The 26,134-nt window shown below is 36.0% G+C and overlaps 1 long non-coding RNA gene across 1 annotated transcript in view; it reads right to left on the bottom strand.

Annotated features, from left to right (window-relative positions):
* The window catches only part of LOC110219640 (uncharacterized), an 87,833-nt gene that overhangs the window by 26,213 nt on the left and 35,486 nt on the right, over positions 1–26,134 (bottom strand). Inside the window, exon 2 of the long non-coding RNA XR_013487342.1 lies at positions 19,933–20,077. This is a non-coding gene — a long non-coding RNA (uncharacterized LOC110219640). The remainder of the gene's footprint in view (positions 1–19,932; positions 20,078–26,134) is intronic.

The following is a 26,134-nucleotide window of genomic DNA, read 5'->3' as shown; positions in this document are numbered from 1 at the left end:
ACCTAATATAATCCAGTTGCTGGAATAAATGATCTCTAAGGTCCAAACACTATGATCCTACCCAAATGAGTGTGTAAGAATGGTACAAGCAAAGTTCTATAAAAGTCCCAAAGTGAAAGTCAAGCAAAGTCAACTTGCATTTATTAAGCACACTGTATTAAGCACTGAGAATACAAAGAAAGGTGAAAACAGACCCATCTTCAAGGAGCTCACAATCTAATGGAAGATACAACATACAAACAACTGCGTACAAGATGAATAAGGAGGGAAATACCTTAGATTAACAAGAACTAAGAAAGTTTTCTTGCAGAGGGTAGAACTTTAGGTACACCTGAAAGAAAATAAGTTAAGATATAGAAATGAATAGGGAAAGTGTTTCAGGCATGGGAGACAAGAATGGGGAGATAGAGTGTAGTGTGCAAAGAGGCCAGTGTCACTGTATCTATGAATATGTGGAGGGGGAAAAGGGTATAAGAAGGCTGGAAGGATTAGGTTACAAAGAGCTTTAAAAGCCAAAGAGAAGGTTTTATATTTGATCCTGAAGGCACTAGGGAACCACTGGTGTTTATTAAATACGGGAATGATATGGTCAGATCTGTCCTTTAGGAAGATCAATTTGATAATTGAGTGGAGGCTGGATTAGAATGGGTCAAGGAAATCCAATCAGCATCCTATTAGAAGTTTTCTAGGTGTAAGGTAATCAGAGCCTGCACCAGGATGGTTGCAGTGATATGGGATGGAAGGGGGAATATGTGATTTTATGAAGGTAGAAATTTCAGGACTTGAAAACTAATTGGAAATGGGAGGGTGAAAGAGATAATTGAGTGTGACACATGGGTTCTGAGGAAGCAGATGGTGACTGGGAAGATGCTGATACTCTTAAAAGTAACAGAGATGTTAGGAAGAAGAGAAGGTTGGGTAAGAAAGTGGTATCTCTTCTGGCCTCAATGTGAAGTCAGAGGAAAATTTCATGAAAGAAGCTGTATTTTAGCTGGGTCCTCAAGGATAGAATTTCAGAGAGCAGAAATTGGGGAAAGGCATTCCAGGTCAAGAGAAAGATACAAGCAAAGGTATTGCAGTGGTAAATGATAAGAAATATTTGGGAGTATTGATTAGTCGAGTGTGACTAGACTGTGGGGTACTTGAAAGAGAATAATGTAAAATAAGACTAGAAAGGCTAGTTAGAGCCAGATTATAGAGGCATTTGATTACCAGGCAAAGAAGTTTAGACTTTATTTGGTACCTAACACTCGGCAAATACAGATTCCTTTCATTCCTAGTACCTTACAAGGAGGAATTTCCCAGATTTTTTTAAGTTCAACAGTAGAAAATTTAGCTTTTTAACAATACCTTTTGAAAAATAGATGGTGTCATTATTCTACATAGTATAGGATGCAATGGGTTTTACATATCATTTGATCTAATTCCTTCAATATGCAGATGAGGAAACAGAGGTCAAGAGAGGAAGAATGACTTGCCCAGGGTCATAGAGGAGGTAAATAGCAGGGATTGGGTTTTAACTCAGGTCTATTGATGCCAAAGCTAGTATTTTTTCCCACTACACTTTCTTTATGGGGCAGTTAGGTGGTCTTGATGAGTTCAAATCCAGCCTCAGAGATTCACTAGCTTAGCGACTTTGGGCAAGTCACTTAACCTTGTTTGCCTCAGTCTCCTCATTTGTAAAATGAGCTGGAGAAGAAAATTACAAACCATTCCAGTGTTTTTGCCAAGACAGCGGCAAGTGGACTCACAGAGAGTTGGACACAACTGAGCAGCAATAACATTATCTTTGCAAGGCATAAAAACAAACACTTAAAAAAATCTAAGGACTGAATTTAAGAGCCCTTCCTCCCCCCGCTTCCCAAACAATTCAATGTTTTGAAGAAATTTGTACCAGCTAATTATCAATTAGCTGGATAAAATGAAATGAGAATTTGTGAAAATTACCTGTATTTTTTCTCTGTGGTGAATTTCAGGTTTTGAGAAATTAGATACAGAAATAGAGGAATTGGAATCACAGGGAGGTAAAATGTTGTTATGCACAAGAACATAGTGTCAGAGCTGAAACTATAACCTAAGTCTTCTAAGTCCAAATGTAGTGGACTCATTGTACCTACACAGAAAAGTATACTGAGCTCCCTGGTATGGATGGGACTAACCTAAAAAGGAATTTTCAAGTCTAAAAATCTTATACAAGGGAGGCATAGTCAAACTAAAACCTATTTGACAAACAAACTTATTTTGAGTTAATGATATTCTGAATAGATATATTAAAATTGACCTTCTTTATTGCAGACTTCCCAAGTAATTTATTTATTCACAAAATTTAATCCATTTTATATGACTTGATCTGAAAATATTATGCCTTGAAAAGAGCAATGTTTTAACCATGAATCATTAAAAGATATTCATTCCTGATTCTGCTTTAACAAATATGAAAACTAAATTCTACTTGGAGTTGTCTGTGGACCCATACAAAAGAGAAGCATGAATCTCACAAAAAGAATTATGGATAAAAATAGCAGGAGAGAGACAGATAGGCAAGCAGATAGACAGACAATCTTTAACTAAGATCTGGTTCAATTAAACTGACCTAAACTCCACTGTGGGTTATTTTTCTCATCCAGCTCAATTAAGCCAACACACAGACCTAGTTTAGAGGACAATTTGGTTTATTTTTTTTTCTAGCAAAGGAGAGAAATGAGGACAAGTACAGTATATGAAAGAACTGTAAAATGAGACATCCTGACAGATTATAATATGGTGTCTCATCAGATGATGGGATGTTTTGACTACATGGCTACAGCAAGGCTATAATTTAAATGCCATTAATGGGACACAAAAGCAGGAGCACAGAGACAGAAATACTGTAAAAATCTTTTGGTCTGTAGGCATAATGCAGATAAAACTGTCCCTTTGATCTTGTAGTGCCAACTCTGCTATCCAGAAAAAAAACTCATTTCTGTGCTTCCTCTTTTAGATACCGCAAATTTTCTTTTTTCTCTTTTTATAAGCTATTCAGTTCTTACCATACAAAAGGCATGGTGGATTTTGTCAGAGAATTATGTATTTAATGGGATAATCTGTACTAGTTTATGCCTTGCTTACCTGTTGAGTCAGATTTGAGGTAATGAATAAATAGAGTTCTGGCTTTGGTATCAGATAAGACCTGAATTCAAATCTTGGTCCTGGGACTTACCAGTTATGGGATCTGAAGCAAATCGCTTAACCTTTACATACCTCATGCAACTCCCTAGGATTTATTCTATTAAATCTCAGACTGCTGCAATTTTCCTTGATGGAACTTACAGAAAAGAAGTTTCCTTATATTGATAATATCTCAGATCATTCATGTATTTGCAAGGCACAATGCTAAACACTGTGCTTTTTTTTAAGGGTTCATTCTGACTATACATTTCTCTTTTGATACATACTGGTTGCGTGACCCTGGGAAAATCACCTAACTCTCATTGCCCCAGGTAATGAGCACCTTAAGACTGTAAGTTCTAGGGAAAATAAATCTGCAATGGTGGAGGAAGCTTCCTCCCTGGGAGTTCCCTATATCACTGAAGTCAGTCAAGAACTCTCCCAAACACCCCTCCTGCCTCCCAAATAAAACAATGATTCTTTAAAAAGAGTTTTCCTAAGGAATAGAATGAAAGAATGCTTTAACTAGAAAGGGTTTTAAAGCATATCTCATATAATATTTTCACATTTCAGACGAAGAAATTGAGATTTATAGAAATGCTCAGTCAAACTTGTTGGCTGGGACCAAAGCCTAGATGCTGACTCTTATTTCCAGTGCTTATTAGCACAGGGCCTGGAATATAATAGGTGCTAAATAAGTACTAATTGATCAGTTGTTCTACCCACTGTTCCATGCAGTTTTAATGATATTTAAACTGAATGGCAAAAAAAAGTCCTACTTCAATGTCTGATATATTGTCATTCATTTTCTAAAGGGTGTGGAAATGGTTGCATTCAACAACTCAATGAATATATATTAATTACTTACTATATAGTCCAAGAACTTGGCTAGGTGCTGGGGGAACACAAAAATATAAATATAAACATATATGTATATATGTACGTATAATATATGTGTATGTATGTATCTACATATGAGACAAAATACTATCCCTTTAAGGTGATTTCAGTATAACAAGGGGAAAGTACAGGTACACCCATGATTATGCTATAATTCAGAGTGAGATTACAAAGGGGACATCCAAGAAACATGACATGAGGAATAAGAAGAGGGAGAGAATGGTCGAGCTCTTTCATTTCTTTGTCTATCTGCCTAGAGGCAGCCAGGTGGTGCAGTAGATACAGTGGTATGCCTGGAATGAAGTAGATTTGAGTTCAAATTTGACCTCAACACATTTGCTAGTTGTGTGACCTTGGGCAACTCACTTGTCTGCCTCAGTTTCATCAGCTGTAAAATGGGGATAGTAATAAGGCTATTGTGAGGATTAAATAAGATAATATTTGTAAAGCACAGTGCCTGGTATATATAATAGACACTTAATAAATGCTTGTTCTCTTTCTCCACCCCTTCCCCATCTATCTAAGACATGTAGATTTAGCTATAGGACAAGGTCATGAGTATGTTATATATCTGTCTCCTATAAATTTGGTAGCTAATGCACTTTAGAAATGTTTTAACTGTTAGAGAAATCATAGTTGATTCTAGACTGATCAAGCCACTTGGATTTGACAGTCTTCATGAAATGCACATAGTTCATTGACAATAAATGCTATATTTTAAGAGAAAAATTATATAAATTTTCATAACAGAGTCATTATTCCTAGGCAAAAACTTAGACAAAACAAAGCAGCCATTGAGATTTATGCTTACTCATGCTGATTCCATGCACAGTAGCTCATTGTACATACCCTATTTGAGTTTATAGGCAGACATATACATATGGTCACAGAACACAATTTTGCAAGCCATAAAATTTAGCATATAAAGTACAGGTCTGTTTTTTAGTATATAGGCTAGATAATATGAACTATATGAATTCTGTAATTTTCATTTTTGAAGAAAACAAAATGGACAAAACTGTTTGCAAAGAAACCAAAACAAAATGATTGTGGCTAATAAAAAATAAACAAATAAAATTTTTTTCACTGAGACAGGCTTCAAATATTGCATATAGCATTCATTCATCCTACTCTCACCAAATATGTAAATTTCATTTGAAAATAATTTCTTATTTAATTAAAGGATGAGATTTAAACACAAAGCAAATTTTTCTACTGTGTCAAGTCTCCTGTTGCTAGGTTGGGAAATCTTAATAACAAGCTTCAACTAAAATCCAGTTTAAAAAACCTAAAGGCAATACTTTTCTATATAAAGGTCTACTGACAAATTTCATTATACCATGGCATGTCAAGTCAACTATCCAGCCAATTAGTCATTAGGAATTTAGACCTTTATTTATAATTTTAAACATCAAAAAGTTCTATTATTTTCTGTATAAACCAAAGTGAAAATGGCATCAGATATTTAAGTAAAATCAAAACTTGACTTGATACTTTTTTCTTTAACTTTTTTTTTTTGCCCTTTCAAGAGCTGTGCATTTATATATCTGGCAAATTCTTTGAAATCAACAGCAATTGATGCCTTTTCTGTAAATGGTAGACAGAAATTACTCAATTAATAAGCATTTATTAAGTACCTCCTACATGTTAAGAATTGGGACATGTGGTGAGTATACAGAGAAAAAAAATGCCACTATCTCTGTTCTCAAAGATCTTATATTCTATCAAATGAAATAGCCGGCTCCGTAGTCTTCATGGAGAGGCGTGTTTTGACGAACAAGAACAGGGCTATAAGCTCTTTGAATGCAGGGGCTGAGACTTACTAATCTTTCTTTCTTCTGTAGCAACTATCACAATGTTTTGCTCATAGTAAGTACTTAAAAACTACATACAGAATATTGAAGAGCCATGAAATAAGAAATGATATACAAAGGCAAATTCTCTAGTAGTCCTGAGGAAATGAAAAATACATCAGTGGCAGTTTGTCTACCCCTCAAATGAATGCCAAAGCATTGTGAAAATGCTACTTTGTAAAAATTTTCTGTTCCTCTGGATATAGTAAGGTAACTAGGATAGGAAGGAAACATCTCAAAGTTTGAGGCTATATTTCTTATCATATGTCTTTTTTAAATTTTTTTTAGGCAATTGGAGTTAAGCGACTTGCCCAGGGTTACACAGCCTAGTAAGTGTCAAGTGTTTAGTCTGAGGCCAAATTTGAACTCAGGTCCTCCTGACTTCAGGGCCAGTGCTCTATCCACTTCACCACCTGGCTGCCCCATCATATGTCTTTAATGATGATAAGTGAGTTTAATTTAGATAACAGGGAATAGATTCAATATTTTATACTGGGTTCTGAAGTGACATTCTCTAGCCATCTTAACATCTTTTTGGTTTGCAAGCATTGCCTTAGGCAGATGACATACTGAGATTTCAAACTAGCAACCATGGAGCAATAAGGGAAACAAATAGGTCACTACATAAGTAAATAATTATCTTCTATGGTTATAAAACTCCTTAGAAAACTTGAGGGCATCAAGAAAAAAATGTGTGATATCTTTTGGGTGTAATGGGAACAAAGTCATGATAGAAATCAAAATGTTTAAGCCCACTAAAGCAACAGCCCAGAAAGTTTTCTGAGGGTGTTAAAAATTCTGCAATATATATGGAGCTATATATGCTATATATTGTTCAGATTATATCTGCCAAACTGGAAGGAATAAGTAACGGTAGGAAGTGAATCAATGACCAAAAGGAATTGTAAATAATTTACAAACTTTGGCAAGTTATGATATTGAAAAAAATATTTAATTTAATAACAATGCATACATTCAGCAATTATTGAGTGCTTTTGGTAGGCATCATGGGCTTTACAAAAGGGAAGGCTTGATGGAGGAGGTGGTTTTTAAAATAGACTTAAAGGAAGAGTACTAATTAGAATGATAGTGTTGGGGGTGTGGAAAAGAGTGCTCAAGTTAGAGAGATAGGTGTGATCAAAGGCAAAATTGAGAAAGCATTAGATATATTTGGGGAAAGATGAGTAGTCCAGTTTGGCAGATGTGTAGAGTGTATGAAGGGAAGTGGTGGTAGATAAGGCAGAAAAATGTAGGTTGAAAGTAAGACATAAATAACTGAGTGAAAATACAGTCTAGAGAAATTTAATAATAAAAAACTATTGATGATTTTTGAACAGGGTAGCTACAAAAGGGAAGTTATGATTTAGGAAGATTTACCTAATAGTTGCATTTAGGATAGAAGAGACAAGTTCAATTAGAGGAATATTTTAATACTCTAAGTGAAATGTAACGAGTGCCTAAACTAAAGTTGATGGCAGTGGGAATGGAATGGAGGAGACAGATCTAAGTGATATTGTAGAGGAATAATTACAAGGATTTAGGGATTAATTGGTTATAGGGAGTGGGGAGATTTAAAGTATGAGACAAATAAAAGATTACATTAAGGCTTTAAGCCTGGATGACAGGGAAGATAAATCTCCATTAATATATAGAAAAATCATAAGGAAGAGTAAGGGTTTTTTTTTTAATAAGGAACATAACATTGGGCATACTGAGTTTGAAGGAAGGCTAGTGTGACATCTACATGAAGGTGAAGCAAAACAGCTATAAATTTGGGTATAGGAGTAATGGCCTTAGACTTGGAAGTTGAAGCAATGAAAATAGATGAGATCACTAAGAAAAATAATATAGAGGGAGGAGTTTAAAGGATATAATAGTGTAAAAGACTAAAATCTGGAGAATGTCAAGTTGTAGTGGGAAAATTACATGGAACCAATATAGACAGAACGAACAGCAATAAATGGAGGAGAAATGAAAGAGTGAATTGTCTCAAAAGAGAAGGAATAATTTCCAAACCAAAGAGACACAACAGAGTTAAATAAGTGGATGATTCGGAATAATGAAGATAAAAAAAGGGCTATGGGGTCTCATTACTAGGAGGTCACTGATGTACCTGAGGAAAGCAGTTTCAAGAGAATGCCAGAAATAGAAGCCATGTGTCAAGGCGATGAAAGTGAATAGGTGGTAAAGAAGGGAAAACAGGAATGACAGATACTCTTGCAAAGTTTAGAAGTTAAGACTGAGAGTTTTTGTCAAGATAGGAATAGCTTGAGCACATTTTAGGTCAAAGGGGAACAAATCCAGTTTACAGAGAAAGATACAAGATCTAGGAGCAAAAGAGGGAGAGGGAACTCTTCATGAATTAAGACTCTAGAGAAGGGAACAGGGAATGAACCATCCAAAGGGAAATGGAAAAAAGAAACAACTATTATATGGGGCAGAAACATTGAAAAACATTGTAGGGAAATGTCATGGTTTTGAGGAAGCAAAGAAACAGAAAAAAACAGGAATTGGATCTAGTTATGGCCAAAATGTTAATAATGACAAGTCCATTTTCCATACTTAAAAAATAGAAAAAATAAATCTCCCAGAATTTGCTTTGCATAGTACACATTTAGTGTCTGAAAAACTAATGAGCAAATATCATGGGATATAGATTAAGTTTACAAGAAAAGACAAAAAATACAGCATGAAGAATTTTTTAAAAGATACGGTTTTCCTACTAAAATCTATTTGGCTTTTCTAAAATAACTCATTTGAAAAGGAAAATGGTATGTAAGGAATAAGATAATTAAGTTTAACTAGTTCAAATACAAATAAAATATGTTAATCCATCATTCATTTATCTTGATTTTAAAAAATGCCATAGGAGCCTGGGCAAAAAGGTTTTGTGGGTTTTATCAAATCAAAAGCATTTGCAAAATCATTTCAGACATTCAATGGACCCAAAACACAGCTGGGTTTGTCCATCTCTTCATCATTATGTTTATTACTTCTACTAAAGGTCTCTTTTGATTTCAAACAAACTGATAAATATCTGAAAGTCTCTGTTAGCTATGAGACAATGTGGGCAAATATAGAGATCAATGTTTCCCAACATACTTCAGTTTCTATTTTAAATGACAAAATCATATTCCAATACATAATTTGGACTTGATGATCTTTTGAATAATAAGAGTTGATCACTTAAAAATTTACCATAAAAGAAGAGCTCATCAAATCAACCTGGCTAAAAGAGGGCAATGACAAAAATGAGTTTTAATTCATTATCATTTCATTAGTCTATTATATTTACAATCACAGGCACACCCAGAGCCTTGGTGGGATGCTTTGACACATCTGGGAACATCCCAGCACACACAACTCACCCTCTACAGACACATAAAACTTATAATGGAGTTCTTTCTCCATAGGAGGAAAGGACCATCTCTTAAACATTAGTCACATTAAAGCTTACACATCACAAAGTATAGATTTGTGAGAATAACCCAGCTCTTTCTAACTCCAAAATCTGATTCCTCTGAAACTGTTCTCTATTATTTTCTTGACAGATCAAGATGGCTGCTAGTATTTTTTCTCCAGTGGCCAGAAAACTGTTGTGATGATTAGGACTCTTCATTAAGTAGAGTTCATTTCCTGATTTAGGACAAGCACCCCAGCTGTTACAGTAGCAGTGGGTTTACAGATGTCAGCACTACATGGATATTGAAGTAATAGCAGGAAAAGGGGGTTACAATTTTGTTATCATAGACTGCCGTCTCTGTTGACACTAATGGCAAAGACTTGAATGTTAGTGGGGTAGAGATATGCATTATGAACAGTGGGGCTAAAATTCTCTGGTATGTAAGTAGGGGCATTTTGTCAATGTGAATGCTTCCAGAATAGGTCTATCTAAAGATATCAGTATGGGGAGCACCAAAGGGAGTAGATAATTTTAAAACTGTCTCACTTGTTTAGGTTTCTTTTAAAAAATCACACCCTGCATCTGAATCATCAGCAACTTCTTGTTCAGTTAGAGCCAGAACTCTATAACAACATTAACTGTGAGCAAAAAAGAAAGTAGGTCAAGGTTTAATACTGATGATGTTAGGAATCAGCTATGTACAAGGCAGCTGCTAGCTAATGGTGAATGGAGTACAGGAGACCATGAAACATGATTCCACTGTATTCTCCAAAGTGTGATTTCTTCTTTTAACAGCCCAACTACATTTCTTAAGGACACTTTAAAATTTCAAAAGACTTTCATTTAATATGGAAATTATAAGCTCTCATTTAGATGTTTGAATCAAGGTACCAAGTTGCTATTCATGACACCACATATGTGAAATTTAAAAGGATTCAGTCTTCTAGTACCCTACCCCTTCATCCTGTCCCAATCAACAAATACACCAGAACAAAGGCAAATATTATCCACTAAAGCCTGAAGTTGGTGGTGAAACTTCAGCCTGCCTCCCATCCTACTATGCATAAACCCGCATTACTAAGAACTTGTTATACCACATTGAGCCAAGATGCTTGATAAATGATGGATGCCTCATCAAACAAGGGGTCTATCAAATTACTGTAATATAAAATGTGGAAGTAATAGTCAGTTCTGTATTCTTCCCTTACATTCAGGGGTTCAAGGTTTATGTCTCTCGTAGAAGAAAAGAAAAAGACAGGCTACCATTTTTTAAGAGGTAGGAAAAAATGTCATGGAAAAACAGGGATGAATAGGTACAGAAGGATTTCTGATAGTGCAGGGAAAGGAATTCGTGGCTTAGAATTGCTGCTTGATATAGTGAAAATTGTATACTTGAGAGGCAGAAGTCTAGGGTTGAATCTTGTCTCTACCAGTTACACTACCTGCAGGCAAATCCTTTAAGCTCTCTGAATCTCTATCATCATTGAAAACTGGGATAATATTGCTTGTGATACTCACAGAATTGCCATAAGAATCCAATGGAAAATGTAAATAATATGTTTTGCTGCCATAAAAGAATTCTTAAGAAGATAGAGAATATATATAAAGTGCTTTGGAAACATCAAGAAGCTCTATAAATATTAGCTATTACACACACACATATAGACATACCACACACAAATACACACACTTATTTTTGCATAAATATATACATATATGTACTATTGCTTTCATTTTCTTTAGGTCCCAGAATGTACTCTCTACCTAACAGGGCATAATGAATATTTGATGTGATGAATCACAGCAATTGAATAACTTGCTGAGAGCACCAAAAAGGGGTTTTCATCTTTAAATATTCCTGAAAATATTACTTCTTGAAGATTAACCCTTCCTATATGTATGTCATTCTTTCTAGTGGGGAAAAAACTCAAATGAACTAAACAAACAATTCTCTAAATAAATCTATAGAGATCAAAGATGTCTGCTTCAGTAGCTTTGTTTAAAAAAATGGCAACGCAGTACATCAGTTTAATATCTCTAAGGGAAAATTTCTTTTTCCATTTAAAAATGTTTCCATTAAGACATTTTATTACTTTTCAAATTAATTAACAATGATATGTACCCATATACATCTTTCCTTCATTCATCTTAATTACATATTATATTATTTGTTACCAGGTAAAAGAGTACAGTTATTTAAACAACCCTAACATATAGAAATGAAGTCACTTTACTCTTAGCCTCTCTGCTCCCCCTAAAAAGAAAAAAAAACTCACCAAACTATATTCATAAATCTACTGTGTAATTCAACTGCCCCAGTTTGGAGCTACCTACACTTGCTGGAAAGTCTTAATATCTAGTCTTCACTCATGTCCATCTTCATGGGTTAAATTTCTTATCAGTGATTGGGAGGAAATGGATGCACATCTGCTCAAAAATTATGTTACTGTCTCAAAAAGACAACCCCATGCATCTTGTTCTTTTCATGGTTCCGAGGGCAATTTTTAATATGTTTGAATCTGTAGGAATGTGTATTCAAATGGAAAATAAGAAATTCCTAGCTTCAAATATGACATCTGAATGCCTTCACACAATCTTTTGGATGAAAGATGACCAAGGGAAGAAATACTAGTTCAAAAAGAGACATCCCAGAATTTGTGAGAACTTTGGATTACCAAGGAAGTTGTATTTTTCATCTTCTAGTCTTTACAGTTTTTTACTTCCCACCAATTTTTTCTTATTTTTTAAGTGACCATGATAACTTAAAAAAAAATCTTTATGAGGCTCCTGTCTGGTTATTTCTCTCACTATCAAAACATCCGAGACAAAGAAAACAAGCCTTATATTAAGAGTTAATATTCTCTCTGCCATTCTACAATTGGAATGATTTCCAAACAGTTTGTTGATTTCCAGCATTTCAGCTACAGGGTGCTCACACAGGTCATCTTTAATGCTATTTTTCAAAGTTCTGTTCTATTGTTTTATTGTTTATTAATATTCTATGGCCACTTTCAGGATATGATGCTCTTTGTTAGCTACATGGAATTTTTCCAAAACAAAGTCAATGGAGCTAACATTTATAGAAGAGCTTAATGAGAGATAGAGTGCTTGCTCTATAGCTATTCTTTCTAATAGAGTTTCATAGTGCAGTCATTTTAAAGGCTTCTTGTCAGGAATGCTCTTTTGTATTTAGTTGTTAGGAATTTAACCCTCCCTTTTGACCTCACTCCTCAAAAAAATTCTTAAAGCTGATAAGAATATTTTATTACAATCTGTCAGAAAACTTCCAGACTCTAATCAAAGGCAAATGAATTCTTTGAGCTGATTACATGATCTCCTTTTAAAGTTTTCAAAAATGACACAAAAATATAAACCCGCATTCAGTGCCTCTAAATCTGACATGATAGCTAGTATTTCATAGTGTTTAAACAACCCTAACATATAGAAATGAAGTCACTTTACTCTTAGCCCCAGTTTGGAGCTACCTACTATGAAAATTACTGCAAAAACATGCACATTTATAGGATTTATTTTCTACTTGGTTCATGAGAAAATTGTAGGCATAACTGCTTTTAAAGCTAAGGAAAGAAACAAGAAGAGATGCTGCTACCAAAAGTAGAATAATTCTGAATATATTTAGCCCAAGATTAGAAAGAAAAGGAAAAGAATCCAATTAAATAATGTAGGAGACATCATGGAATGGCAGCTAGAGAGCTGGCCTCAGAGTCAAAAACATCTAGGTTCAAGTGCTGTCTCTGACATCTATTATGAACCTGGTGTAATGGGGGTCTAGAGCAGGCGTGAGCTGCCTGTGTCCTCAAGGCCACCTGTGGCCCTCTTTGTTCTGTGAAGTTTGGATTCACCGTGCTTGAGGACCAAGAGGGCCACATGTGGCCCTGAGGCCGCAGGTTCCCCACCCCTGCTCTAGAGCATGCACAGATGACACAGTACAGCTCTGCAGGAGCAGTATTCATATTTCATGGTCTGTTGATCACATTGCTTATTCAGGCATAGATCTTTTTCCAAATAATTCATAAATTTACTTTAAATTTATTGATAGCAAAATTATACTGAATAGTCCAAAAATGGAATAGGCTCTTCAGGAACCTCTTCCAGGGGAGTTATGATGAATATAAGTTGCTTAGAGAGATTGTGGAGCAGCTATGGATATTCTGTTACTGACCACGGTCAGTAGCCTCATGATGAAGAGGAATGCCCATTCATTGGCTTTGGAGGCATTCAAAAAGGCCTGACATACTTGGGTTACGCCTTTTTGGCAACTTGAGCTTTGTCTTATTGTCTTCAGCTGCACTCTGGTCATGTGCTCCTTTGCTCACAAGTTCTGGTGAAATTCAAGTCTTTTCCTCTCTGAGGTCATGTGGTCTAACAATGGGGAGACCATGCAGGTGGGAGCTTGAGCCAATAGCAATAAAGAAGAAACAACCCAACCCCTCAGAGGCAGATTTAATAGGCCTGATTCTGGGAGAGTGAGTGGGAACATGAATGATCTGGGGCAAGACACTTAACTTTTAAGTTTTCCCAGGCAATTCTCAAAGACTAAACATTATAGACTGGATATGGACTTGTATCGATAGAGGGAATTTCTTCCACTTGACTGTCTTGTACCAATGAAATCTCAAGCTTGTCTTCACATCCCGTCAAAAAAAAAAAAGTCCATAGTTCCAAGAGAATCCTGTGAACCTGCCATAGAGACGCCATTCCTTTAAATTGTTTCTCAATTGCCCTTGTTGAAAATTTCTGAATTGATGTATTTACTCACGTACTGGTGGTAGGACCCTAACAATCTAGACATTCCTCCCCCTCTTCAGTAGTACTCAATTCCTGACTGTTTTCTGGAAGAAGAAGAAGAAAGCAAAATTTTCTACCATTATATGTCTTGTCAATGCCTCTGAATGCTTGCTTTTTTCCTTTACTTCTTTAAAATATTCCTGCTTTAAAGAGACACTATTTGGAAGATTGGTTAACACTTTTCATTAATGGAACCTGGTAATCACCTCCTGCTTTGAACTCTCCTATAATCAATCACATATTTTATGATCTATTGACCACATTAGTCATTCAGGCACAGATCTGTTTTTCCAAATAATTTATAAATTTACTTCATATTTATTGACAGCAAATACTGATATATTTATTTATTGATAGCAAATTGACAATAAATAGTTCAAAAATGAAGGATTTTGTGGGTTCCTCATCACTTGAGGTCTTCAAGTAGGGAATACCATTTGTTTCTGGACTATTAAAGGGTAATTGCTTTTCAAGGTACAAGGCAGACTAGATAACCTCTGGGGTCCTTCCCAGTGCTAGGATTCTGTGATTCTACTAAAGAAGGAGGAACAAAACACAGATTGGTGTGTGATTCAAATATGTTACTTCTGATTTTAGTAGGTGTCCTTGTGCCATCTTCTCTCATTTGGGGCTTACAAGTTTAAAAAGAAATGAATATAAGTAGGGGAAAAAATCAAAACTTTTTCTTTCTCCATAATTTTCTCCTTGAAGTGGGCATTGGATATCACTTAGACATCATCTGGTAGCTGAACAAATGTCAGCTAACACAGTATCATAAGCAGTGTTGAAAAGTTTCTTGTTCAGTCGTTTTCTGTTGAGCCTGATTCTTTGTAATTCCATTTGAGGTTTTCTTGGAAAAGACATTGGAGTGGTTTGCTATTTCCTTCTCCAACTCATTTTACAGACAAGGGAACTGAGGCAAATAGGATTAAGAGACTTGCCCAGGCTCACACAGCTGGTAATTTCTGAGGCCAGATTTGACCTCAGAAAGATGAGTCTTCCTGGCTCCAGCCACTCTACCTACTGTGCCGTCTAGCTGCCCTGAAAAATCTCTTAGAAGATGATTAGTTCCCTTCTTTAAAACAACACAACTTAGAAGTCTGAATTAAATCCTCTCCCCTTCTTTTCTACTCAACTATCCCTTCTTTTAAGCCCAAAACAACAAGAGTGGAATGCTTTTTTCCTAGGTCAGAGGCTATGATTCCTCAGTACAAAGCATAATTAAATCCCTCTCCCCTTCATACTGTGTTTGAAGTGATGGGATATATTGACTTCTGGGAAGGGCTAACCAGTCCTAATCAACCAACATCTTTACTGGGAAACAAGATCTTGAAATCATTCACCTGAGGTGAGTCTGCAGCTAAAAGCGAGCCATATCATCCTTTCCATACAGAACACAGACACCAGAGACACAACTTATTTTTCATTCCTTCCTAAACTGTCTTTATAATTTGAAGGCTAAGAACTCCTAGCCAAAATATGTATTTGGGGGCAGTTAGGTGGTGCAGTGGACAGAGCACCGGCTCTGAAATCAGGAGGACCTGAGTTCAAATCTGGCCTCAGACCGAACACATAACACTTACTAGCTGTGTGACCCTGGGCAAGTCACTTAACACAATTGCCTTAAAAAAAGAAAAAGAAAAAACAAAACAAAATATGTATTTGATCTCCACAATATGTTTGAAGCTACTCTTAGTCTACACAAGTTCCTACAATGCTCAGAAAATGGGGTGTCGAGAGTCGATCAGTTTCTAGTTCACTGTGGCTAGAGATACTATCTTTCTGGATGCTATTTAAAAAGGAAGCAAAAATGGGGAAAAGATAAAATGAAATAATGGTCAGGTGCTGATATGCATATTTATTTGATTATGTGAATACAGGCATGAATCCCTCATTCTTGAAGTTCTGGTTTTGAGTTTCACTGAGTCACACATTATTCAGCTGTGTCTACTAGATCACATAGAAGCAGATGATACACAGCTGTACTTCCAGTTCCTGCACATCCTATGAAGCAGATTGACATTTTACCTAATTATCTCTGTGATGTTTAATCATGGATGTCTTCATGGCAGTGGCGGGGGGGGGGGGGGGGGGGGGGGGGGAGGGGAAGGGTAAGGGAGGGAGCCACACAAATCTGATATTCAGAGCTTTGGCTGTCTTCAAATTGTAATGTGGAACAGAAAAATTACAATGAATTGCTACTGATGAATCCATTAAAGCTCCAGGTAAAGATGCTGAGAGATAGCTTTTTTTAAAAAAAAGTTATTTAGCTAATATAATGCAACGTCTACATGCACTGTATTGTGGGACACACTCTTTTTAAGATGACTCTTTAAAACATGGCAACTGAAGATGTAATTCAGTTAATGATGGTTTTTAACTTAAGTGGTATCTTCAAAAACGCAAACTAAAATGAAATCTACTGGACTTCCGCTGGCTTGCTGCTTAAACTGTAATTTTTACCATCACTTAGGTGTGCCTACAATATTCTGGGAAGCAAACATATGTTTTAAAAAGAACCAACTGGTGAATAAAGCAGTAAATGTCTGTTCTCAGTCCCCAGGTTTACTTCTGAAGGTTTTATCAATGTTTCAAACCAAGAAGGTTTATCACCTTCCTTATTTTAAATGTCTGTATTAAGGGTTATGATTTTATGATGATGGTGATTTCTTACTACTATTTATGAGATATAGCATTATCACCCATGGAGAGAGAAGCCCCTTTTTTCAGGAATTATGACACGTAGGCCATCTTTGCTCCATTTTACAACATTCCCTTGTAACACCTCCACTGGGAAAAGCCCTCCACATCATCTAAAAGTTTACAGTAGATGAAGCTTACTATACTTTTTACAGGATTTTTTTATTGCCCTAAAAATCACAGGAGGCACAGTGCATTTTCTCTGTATCTACTTCTGTCTCTCTCTGTCTCTGTCTAGCATTCATTCAAACTCATACATACACACATGCATATGGATGTAACTGAATTTTTAAAAGATTTTTTAAAAATATTTTTTTCATAAGTAGACCATGGCCTGGTTATTGTACAACACAATCTATTTTCATTTTTTTCTCTTTGAGTATTCCCTCTAAATTTCATCAAAACCAATGGGATCTACCTATAAAAGTTTTTTTTTTCCAGCTCTTCATGATAATAATATTTTTATGAAGACAGGTAGGTGGTACATTGGATAGAGGGCTGGACCTGGAATCAGGAAGCCTGGAGTTAGAATTCAGAATCAGATAACTACTAGCAGTATGAACCTGGGTAAATCTCTTAAACTGTCTTCCTCAGTTTCCTCATCTGTAAAATACAGATAATAAGAGCACCTACCTCCCAGGGTTTTTTGGGAGATAATGCACTTCTGCAAACCTTAAAATACTATATAAAAGCTCACTATCTTTAATATCGTTAACTGTTATAGTAAACTGACAGGTGGTATGCTATCATTTATTGTTTTTTTTTCTGTCTTTCTAGATCACATTCTTTAAAAGTGTTCCTGGCCTGTCTAATGAAGTGTGGAAAGGGAATATTCTATCTTCTGTCCTGGACATCCTTTCAGCCCGTTTTAAGGTGTTGTGTTGATTACAAGGGCAGATGTTTGTTTCCCAAACCAACTCTAGAGGAGCTAAGCTAGGATTATGCTAATTTATATGAATGTATGTAGGTGCATAAGATAAAAATTGTCTTCATACACATAATGCATATGCATCTTGAAAGTCAGTTTTCAAATCCTTGAAATAATGTATACATATAATCATGTATATTCTATTCCAATGTATATACATAAACATTATTATTAGAATGTAAACTTCTTGAGAATAGGAATTATATCCCCCAGATCCAGCCCAGTAGTTTGCACAAAGCAGGTGATTAATAATTACCTTTTGATTGATGGATGACTTATTCATGGTAAAGGTGGAGAAATTTTAGTGTGCATGTATTTTGATGGCCATAGTTTCTCTGATTAACTTCCAATCAACAGGCTTCTCTTAAAGGAATCCTATGCTGTAATGAGGAGGAAAAGCCTGCTACTGACTAGTTATGTGACCTTGTTCCAATCACTTAATCTCTGTGTTCCAGTTAAAGTATGTATAAAGTCAGAGGTTGGACTACATGCTTCCTTTAAGGTTCTTTCTGACTCCTAATTTCTTTGAATGTATAAATTCAAATAGAAAACTACAATAAAGAAATCAGTATAAGGAACAACGAACCTGGAAGCAAAGGACCTAGATTTGAGTGTCAGCTCTGACCTTTACTGCTCTAAGACTCAGTTTTCTCATCTGTCAAATGGGGATGATACTTGTACTATTACTGCATGGGCCTGTTATGAGGAAAGCACATTATAAATTGTAAAGTACCGCATCAATGTGAAATGTGAAATTTTCTTTGTAAATCACAAAAATATACAATCTGAATTAAAATTCACTCTCAGCTGATACCACTCTCACAATTCAAAATGAATTCTATATTTGGAGTACTCCCCTCTGTTTGTTACATGTTGATTTCCACAATGATCCAATTCAAACTTTCAAGTCTTTCAGACAAAATTACCCCTTTGTACATGAGCGTTGTCCAAATCATTCCATACAAGAGACTTCTTGCTCAAATTCTAAAACATCCATATTGCAAAATGAACAAGTCAGTGGCTGGGAGTACCCATTCTCCTTTCAAACCATGGCCCTCCTTTTTGGGCATGCTCTTTGTGGGTTAGCAGTTACCAGCATGGAACAGTGGTCAAAGGCCTAGGAATTACTGTTAACTCAGCAGGACAAACCAAGTGAGGGATGGAAAAGACCAAAGCATGAAGTAGATGGGCAAAAGCAGGAATAAAGAGGTAAGTCTGTGATGACGAAGAAAAGCAACTGGCTTGGGGGGGGGGAGGGAAAAAGGGAGGGAGATAGCAACGCAGTCAACTAGCAGTGATTACATCTTAAAAATGGGGGACATTATTTGCCGTGAGGTTTTGTTGTGTCCTGTTTTCCAGACAGGGTGCTTAAGCAGCCATATCTTTAAATTGCCTGTCTATAACAGCTGCTTCTGCTGCCACCACAGAAAGAGAAATTATATCTTTCAATCCTTCATTTTATCCCTCTTACCTATAATCCTCTAGTTCCAGTCTGTCTGACCACTTGACAAGGCTTTTTTTAATTAGTGTGGCTTTTGGGGGGGGGGGGGTGGCTTTTAAATATGCTCTACATATACAGAAGAGTAGACAGCCTTGGAAATTCTTGATGAGAAGAAAAATATCCTGCTGGGAATATAAAATGGCAAGCAGAGCATGGAATAATGATTCTCATAATTGAGATTGTCATGTGCCTTATTAGAAGCCATCATTTACCTGGGGGTCTGGCTTGATATATGCTAAGATATTTCACACGTTTTACATAAGGGGTTTTTCAAAGTCCCACTGATTTATTTTAGCATCTGTATTGTTTTGTTAGGGCCTCCAAAAGGCTTCTAGGTTTTCTTTTGAAATTGGAAAAAAAAAAGTGAGGATGAAAGCTGCCATTCACATCCAGAGCTGCACTTGGTGGCACCCAAGATACTTATAATAACTGCCCTGATGAGACAGGTGGAGCTTTTTACAAGTGCCAGGCTCTTCTAATGGGTATTTAGGAACCTGGCTGCTCTGTCACCCAATGGATGTGGCATGTACTTGATGAAAGGCAGTAAACAACATTAATTATGAAAGATATCTGTTAACGAGGAGAACGGAAAAGACAGATTATTCATCTATGTGTGTTGTGATACAGCTTTTCTTTGAAAAGGAGACAGAATAAAACATCTTGAGGTAGGTAGTTTAAGGAAATGGATCACCTGAGTCATTTTCTGATTTTCAGCACAGCTGAACCTTGGAGATCTCACAATACTTCAACGGCTTCTGTGTGACAGGCATGGGTCAAAGTGTCTTCAGCTAACTTTGTCTTCTGGTTGGAATATTTATTATGATTCCTAAACAAAGCTAAAAAAAAAAGGTGGATAAGAGTTGGAAATCAGGCTGAAGCTCAGGAATGGCTAAGGAAATAAGCTCAAATGGATGCTGGTATTAATGTTGGTGTCACTGAAGGGCTCTAACTTCTCATAGATTCCCCATTTTCAAGGGCTTCTTATGGACCCATAAAAATCCTCTCCACCAACAAATGTAAAGTATCTTCTTGAGAAACTCTTAAAAGGATAAACTAAATGATTTTGGCCATATATTCCCAATTGATTTTAAGGTTGGTTTCTTTCTTTCTTTTTCTTTCTTTTTTCTTTCTTTCTTTCTTTCTTTCTTTCTTTCTAATAGACTTACAAAAAAAATTAAATTCACATTTCCATTGTGCTTTAAAATTCCCAAGTACTTTCCTCTCAATAGCTGTGTTATGTAGGTAGTACAAGTGTCCTACGAATTTTACATCCACTCTACAGATGAAGACACTGAGTCACTCAGAGGCCTCACATGTCTAGGAAGTTTCTGAGGAGCAAGTTACATCCATATCTCCAAGTTCTAAGTTCAGCATTATATATCTATATATCAGCTTTAGAAACATCCTGAATTTGAATTTAGTAATATTAAAATAAATGTATGCAAGGATTACAAATTATATTTAGGAGAAATTTATTGTTTGTTTAGTGTGGCTCTTAAAAAATTGAATTTGAAGTTCCTTGAGAGGAGGAAATATGTGTTTCCAGGTTATTTCTGAATAGTCCATTTTATTCATGTTACAACTATTTTATATGACATATTGATGGGGAGATTGTGGAGCTTTCATGTAGAAAAATGTTTGAGACTGCCATGTTATAGATCTTTAAAGTTATTTTTAAGTCATCCTAATTTATTGAGTTAAAATTATTTAAAGATGTTTCTCCCCATGATGCTAGGTCCAGGAATTGTAGAGAGTACTGACATCTTGGAAAATATTGTTAAGTGGCTATATTCAATATATGGAAACACATTTATTCATTTGACCTTCACAGAACCATCAGTAGTGTAGTGTACCTTTTCCTATGGCTTATTTTGTTCCATACTTGCCATTTTAAGAATATACTGCATTATACTATTATTTCACAAACTCTACGACCTGGTTTTCTCATTTTCTCCAGTGTTTGTCAAACTGTGGAGGAAGAAAGTGTATCTGAAAAGACAGTAAGTGACTTGGAGTCAGAAGAACTGGATTCAAGACTTAGTTTTGTCATTCAATAGCCTTGAGCGAGTAAATAATTTTCCTTCTCTGACTTTTAGTATTAACTGCTGCCAAATTAGGAAGTTTAACTAGATGACTTCTCTGTAATGCTTTTAAGAAAGGTATGGTGGAGAGAGCTCAAAACAGCTGCCAAGATCCAGTTGTTAAATGTTCTGAGTGAGCATTGCCACTTGGGGAATTGACCGACTAAAAATCAACATTTGATTTATTTTTTTATTTATTGTCTAGACTTAAGAAAGTGATAAGAAAATGTTAATGATATAGATTGTTTAAAAGTTTTTCCCTGTATATTTTTTCCTTCAGAGAACTAATCATTAATCATTAATCAGCCCACTGCTGTTTATCATTCATAATAATAATAGTAATAATAACAACCACAGACTGTATAGCATTTTGCGTATTATATCTCAATAACTCTAAGAAGTAGGTACCACAGGCATCACCCACAATTTGTAGATGAGGCTTAAAGAATTTAAGTGATTTGTACATCATCACAAGCTTGTCAGAAGCCAAATTAAAACCTGAATCCTTCTGATTTCACATATAGCACTAGATCCCTGATATTTGATCCATGGACAGGAATAAGATTTCTCACTTTCTGAAAGTTGACTTTTTAAGTCTTTAGCAATTATTCATATATCTCTAAATGTTCTTACCAAAAGTACCTCCCTCCTTAGCTTTGCACCCAAATAACTCACAAACCCCATTCCTTGCTGATCTTCACCTCCCTCTCTTACATACACTCATTTTAGCGATAAAATATTATTAAAATGCAGGCAAAGGCAAGAAATCATATACATATGTGTGTACATATATTATATATATATATATATAGTTGCAATCTATAATTTTTTATTTTTTACAATTGTATTGTAAGACCCAAATTTAATATTATTTCATTAGAGGTGATATGAAAAAAGTATTTTTTTTCAGTTCACCTAATCAGCTCTTTCAAAGGGTGATTTATGTTAGATATGGGGAAAGTGTTCCTAACGGATATACCCAAAATTGGAATAGGTTGACTCAGGAAGTAATGGATTCCCCTCTCAATGAAGGTCTTCAAGCAAAAGTTGGACAATCACTTAAAATGTGTGTTCTAGCAATGATTCTTTTATCAATCAATAAGCAGTGTTTCATGATGAGGAAGTTGGACTACATGGCCACATCGTCCCATCTAACCACGAAATACTGAGATTCTGTTATTTGGAATTATAGACAACTTGCATGATTTACTTTACACATTTGATTCATTGCTTGATTACTGTGTAGGTGTGCCAATTTTCACCTATAATAGGACTCAGAACTTTTTTTTGCTAAATTATCAATTCAGTTCAGTCATTTTTCATGTGCAAGTGTGTGAATGAACATTGAGCTCTTCAGTATCCTTTTGGATACTTCCTCCAAGGTACTTGCTTAGGGTGAGATGTTATTTAATGATTCAAAATATTAAATGCCAAAAGTACTGATTGATTTATGATCCCAAATCCCCTATTTCAAAAGACATAGAAATGCAAAACAATTTGTATATTACACTTGAGATAATGGCTAGTATAAGCAAATATATTTCTAAGCTTGATTGTAAAATTAACATTTATAGAGTCAGAAGTACAAAAGTATTTTGTTGTTTCCTTTTATCTTTCCATGTATACCGACTCTAAAATGAGGAGAGAAAGAGAAGGAGCAGGAGGAGAAGAGGAACAGGAAGAAGGAGGAGAAAGAGAAGGGGGGAAGAAGAAGAAGAAGAGAAGAAGAGAAGAAGAAGAAGAAGAAGAAGAAGAAGAAGAGGAGGAGGAGGAGGAGGAGGAGGAGGAGGAGGAGGAGGAGGAGGAGGAGGAAGAAGAAGAAGAAGAAGAAGAAGAAGAAGAAGAAGAAGAAGAAGAAGAAGAAGAAGAAGAAGAAGAAGAAGAAGATTAACATTGGGTTTTTTTTTGTTTTTTTACTCTATATGACACATTTCATTATTCTCATCAAGGGTCTAAAGTTTCAGTGGGAAAGCCAGGGGAAATTTTTCATTGTGCTAATGAATACTACCTCTTTAGCATGAGAGTATAGGCTAAGGGGAATATTATAATGAACCACTCTTACATATGTATGCTCATTTAGATGTGTACATTATTAAAAGTGAACACAAATTCCCTTGTATATCATGTACAGATAAAGTTCATTAAGTCAAAAAACTAAAGAAGAAAAGTTAGTCTCAGATACAAATACTATTGCTGGGGTAGTAATGCATTTAAAGTTCATTGTATTAGAATAAAACCTCAGTACAGTCACAGCTACTGTCTATTATTCATAATAAAATCAATGTTTTACTCGGTGCTCTTTTGTTAGGACTTTGAAGTAATTAGGTGCTTAATTTTTGTATGTGTGTGTTGTTTCAAGTGGTTGCAGAAGTTCAGCATTGTAAGGAACTATGGGGGGAGGGAAGAAAATAAGAATCCGAATATGTTCTCCACTGACCCTTGCAGTGAATTTTTTAAAAATGTGGTAAAACATTTTTTTCAATTAAAATATCTCCAGCGCAATTTTTTGGTCTATTACCCCTGACAGCCATTGTTAATTATATTTTTAACCTGTTAATCATATAACATTTTCCAAGGCTTGTTAATCTTACTCTAAGATTTTTTTCTGAAAGTGTGCCAGTTTAGTAAGAGGGTAGATTTTATTGAATGGAAACAGGCATGTAGACAGCCTCCAAGTAAAATAATGAGGGTTTTGCTGGAAGCTTTGTGATAATATTAGGTATTGATGAACATTAATTGTCAGAATTGTGGATATGGGGGGATTTAATTAAAAAGCAGTTTTTCTATTCCTTGTAAATTCTTCTATTTGTATAAATGGGGAGAAACTCACCTTGCAAGTTCTTAAGATCTGTGCAAGACAAATAAGGTGGCTGAAATCAGATCAGACTTATCAAATGCCAAAGTTAACTTAAAAACTACCCTCTAATTTAAGGCTCTCTTTTTAATCTCTTAGGGTTGCTGATTCCAACCCCCACCCCATGAATTTTAAATAATCAAAAACACATGTGAACTAGATGAGTCTCAGTTCCACTTGACAAGAGCTGAAAATCTCTCTCTCCCCCTCTCTCTGTCTCTCTGTCTCTCTGTCTCTGTCTCTGTCTCTCTCTCTGTCTCTCTCTCTCTCTCTCTCTCTCTCTCTCTCTCTCTCTCTCTCTCTCTCTCTCTCTCTCTCTCTGTCTCCCCCCTTCCCTCTCTCCCCCTCTCCCCCCCTCCCCACACACCCTCTCTTCATTTATCCCTCTCTCCTAACTTAACTTTTCTTCAAATGAAATCCTGTTCTTCCTTTGTGTTTCATCTGAGTCCTCCTGCACACAGTGACATCTGACTAGTGCAGTGTGAAGTTAAATCAGAGAACATCACTTCTGGATGCCAGTAGCAGGAAAGGAACAAGCCAGGAACCCTAAGTTCACCAGCTAAAACTTGCAAGCTTGGCAAGGTTTGAATGCCAAGGTTTAAATCTCTAATAAACCTCTCACCGCATCCCCATGATACCCTGGGGGTGAGGAGTGGAGAATCTTTTTATAGGAAACACATTCACAAGGATTTAATACTATCTTGCTAAACCTTTCTGTGGAATAGTTTTTACTTCTCGCCATACCCCATTCGCTCCCCCGCAACACAGTCACATTATGTATGCACTATGGGGTGATCCAGAGTTAATTCCTAGTGGCAAAGCACTGTATAATCAGTGGAGGTTTCTTTGGAGTTTGAGGCTTTTTTCCTCCTCCCTTTTGGTGAACATGTGCTTCAGACTTTTAAAAATAAGATATCCTGCCACCGAACGTCTTTTTTTTTTTCTTCAGACTGTAAAGACTTCTTTAGGTTAAACAACATTTGCTGAGCTTGATGCAATCAAGTGTAATTTCAATCTCCTTGAAATATTCATTCCGGCTTCTCCAAAATGGCACATGTGTCAGCTTTCAGTCATCCTCACTGGTGTATTGCACATGAAATCTATTTTCCCCGAGAAAATGGAATCTTTGTGCCTTTGTCTCCTAGCTGGCTGCTTTCAGGCATGTTTTGGCAGGAGCTTTGACTGTCGAGGCACTGGGGGAGGGGCCTCGCAGTCATTTGTCAGCTTTTCTCGCATCTGTAATTTCTGTCCACTCAGCAGTATTAGAGGGGCTTAGGAAAGGGGCTGGGGGGGGGGGTGGAGAGCGTGTAGCTGATGAAAGTCAAACTCAAAATAACTGCCAGACATTAACGGTCGGGAGGGGGGAAGTGGAGAGAGGGAGAGGGAGAAAGGGAAGTCGGGGAAACTTTTAAAGGATGTTTGAATTAGAAGGGTTAGGACTTTGGAAGTAATACATTCATTAAAATGGCCTGGAGTAACATTTTTAGATCTGGCCTTAGAAAGCCTAACCCCCCCCCAGCAACCCCAACTTATGTGTTACCAGTTTCAGTGCTTTTGAGGTTGGCAATGGTTCATCAAATTCTATTTTAATTTTTCCACCAGTGGCTTCTGGTTATTTCAGCCCTCATTTCCTTCTGACTAAAATGACAGCCTATTTAACATCTGTTTTTTTTTCTTTTAATTTGCCTTTTCCTCATAACTATTTTTTTCATTTTCTTCCAAAATTCCCAGGTGTTTTGGGCTTCTTTATGATTGTAATGCATGTGTGTGTATGTGTGTGTGTGTCTACATCTCAGAGAGGGAAGCTATGCCTGCTCAGATGCAGCCCAATAAAAAGATATTTAACATACCAAAAACTAGGTTAGTGTTTTTCCTCCTTCCTATAGATAGTTCATGTTGAGATATGACACACTTTCTTTCTTTCTTGTTTGTTTTTTATTATTATTATTAAATATTAG

The sequence above is a fragment of the Phascolarctos cinereus genome, unplaced genomic scaffold (assembly GCF_003287225.1).
Source record: "Phascolarctos cinereus isolate Bilbo 61053 unplaced genomic scaffold, phaCin_HiC Scaffold_5;HRSCAF=322, whole genome shotgun sequence".
Lineage (NCBI taxonomy): Eukaryota > Metazoa > Chordata > Mammalia > Diprotodontia > Phascolarctidae > Phascolarctos > Phascolarctos cinereus.
This window is presented reverse-complemented; position numbering and strand designations above follow the sequence as displayed.